Source organism: Micropterus dolomieu, unplaced genomic scaffold (assembly GCF_021292245.1).
Source record: "Micropterus dolomieu isolate WLL.071019.BEF.003 ecotype Adirondacks unplaced genomic scaffold, ASM2129224v1 contig_12221, whole genome shotgun sequence".
NCBI classification, from domain to species: Eukaryota; Metazoa; Chordata; class Actinopteri; order Centrarchiformes; family Centrarchidae; genus Micropterus; species Micropterus dolomieu.
Genome location: NW_025741207.1, coordinates 1 through 2,427, shown reverse-complemented (window position 1 = coordinate 2,427; position 2,427 = coordinate 1). Strand labels below are relative to the sequence as shown.

At 54.9% G+C, this 2,427-nt stretch overlaps 1 long non-coding RNA gene across 1 annotated transcript; it reads right to left on the bottom strand.

The window, feature by feature from the left end:
• Positions 1 to 973: 973 nt before the first annotated feature.
• On the bottom strand, positions 974 to 1,917 carry LOC123966014. The gene is made up of 3 exons (XR_006823843.1): positions 1,726 to 1,917; positions 1,468 to 1,602; positions 974 to 1,226 (listed from the first exon to the last, which is right to left on the bottom strand). It is a non-coding gene; the product is annotated as an uncharacterized LOC123966014 (long non-coding RNA).
• Between the last annotated feature and the right edge of the window lie 510 nt (positions 1,918 to 2,427).

The following is a 2,427-nucleotide window of genomic DNA, read 5'->3' as shown; positions in this document are numbered from 1 at the left end:
ATCTGCCGTCTCACCTGTCTGTCCGTCTACGTCTCACCTGTCTGTCCATCCGTCTACGTCTCACCTGTCCGTCCGTCCCTCTACCGTCTCACCTGTCTCACCTGTCTGTCCGTCCATCTCCGTCTCACCTGTCCGTCCGTCCATCTCCGTCTCACCTGTCCGTCCGTCTACGTCTTACCTGTCCGTGCGTCCGTCCGTCCACGTCTTACCTGTCTGTCCGTCTGTCCACGTCTCTCCTGTCCTTGCGTCCGTCCGTCCACGTCTTACCTGTCCGTGCGTCCGTCTACGTCTCACCTGTCTGTCCGTCCCTCTACCGTCTCACCTGTCTCACCTGTCTGTCCGTCCATCTCCGTCTCACCTGTCCGTCCGTCCATCTCCGTCTCACCTGTCCGTCCGTCTACGTCTTACCTGTCCGTGCGTCCGTCCGTCCACGTCTTACCTGTCTGTCCGTCTGTCCACGTCTCTCCTGTCCTTGCGTCCGTCCGTCCACGTCTTACCTGTCCGTGCGTCCGTCTACGTCTCACCTGTCTGTCCGTCCGTCTACCGTCTCACCTGTCTCACCTGTCTGTCCGTCTACGTCTCACCTGTCTGTGCGTCTGTCCGTCTACGTCTCACCTGTCTGTCCGTCCGTCTGTCTACGTCTCACCTGTCCGTGCGTCCTCTCCTGCAGGTGTCTCTGCAGCAGCAACAACAGGATCGATCTTCTCTTGCATCACGTGAACTCGTTCAGACATCTAAAACTCTGACAGCGAGCAGCTCTTCACACCACAAAGATACCTGCTGGTTTGTATCACCGCAGCCCGACGTCAGCTCCGGCCTCCTATTCGCTAAATACAGAGCGCCGTACAAAACAGGAAGTGATGTTCGGGACCACGACAGACTGCAGCGTCACTCTGATCTGTGACATCACAGAAGAACGAACGTGATTTATTTCACTAATCAGAAACAACCCACAGATATATTGATCTATGACGCTAACAGGTTAGGTGAGGATTAGCTGCTAGTTCAGGTAACACCAGCTCCCAGATCAGATCAGCAAGACTCTGATCACAGTTTGTTGTCTTAAACAGGTCAAATATTACAGTCCACGTCAGCTGATCACTGCAGCATCAGTTCTGTGTGACACCGTTAGACCTGAACAGCAGGGGTGCCGCTCACTTCAGTTTCCCTGCAGGTACTGAACAGAAAAGGCCTCCAGCTGAGTCTCCAGCTCCGTGGCTCTGTTCCTGAAGCAGAGAGGAAACTTTAGTTCAACTGGATTCATCCGGTTCAGTCAAGCTTCCAGTAAGAAACACAGGAAGTCGTTTTTTCTTTACGTTCTTTATAAGTGTTCACTACATTTATTTAACAGCATTACTGACTTTACAGGGAGCGTTTTGTTTTCACAGGACATGTTTTATGTGTGATTCAGTGTATTTATGGTGGAATTAAAGAAAACTGGTTGTTAAGTCTGACACCTTCCCCCACCTGAAGGCCTTGGACCTCCTCTGGATGTTCTCCAGTCTCTGGATCCTGAAGCTCAGCTGCCGGATGTTTCCCTCCAGCTCAGCTTCACTCAGATCGACTCTCTGAGTCAGACGGCTGAATGTGGACGACAGCTCCCTCAAACACAAACACAACAGGCCAGTTTGTTTCACACTCAGCAGGTGTTCGCTCGCTCACTCAGTTTGTGTCGGGGGGGGGGGGGGGGGGGGGGGGGGGGGGGGGGGGGGGGGGGGGTCTTACTTGTACACCTGCTGGCTGCAGGCAGAGCTGCAGACGGGGATGACGGCTCTCAGGCGGTGGGTGGCGTGTTCCACAAACTGCTGCTTCAGAACGCGCTCTCTGCTGGCATCGGTCCAGGTGAGTTTCTCGTACAGGTAGAGGAGACCGTACAGAGAGATGGAAAGAGCGATGAGACGCCAGCCCACCGAACGCCACACCTGAGACACAAACACGCCACGCCTCAGACACAAACACGCCTGAGACACCAACACGCCTCAGACACCAACACGCCTCAGACACCAACACGCCAGAGACACCAACACGCCTCAGACACCAACACGCCAGAGACACCAACACGCCAGAGACACCAACACGTCACAGACACCAACACGCCTCAGACACAAACACGCCTGAGACACCAACACGCCTCAGACACCAACACGCCTGAGACACCAACACGCCTCAGACACCAACACGCCAGAGACACCAACACGCCTGAGACACCAACACGCCTCGGACACCAACACGCCTGAGACAGCAACACGTCTCAGACACCAACACGCCTCAGACACCAACACGTCACAGACACCAACACGCCTGAGACACCAACACGCCTCAGACACAAACACGCCTGAGACACCAACACATCACAGACACCAACACGCCTGAGACACCAACACGCCACAGACACCAACACGCCTCAGACACCAACACCCCACAGAC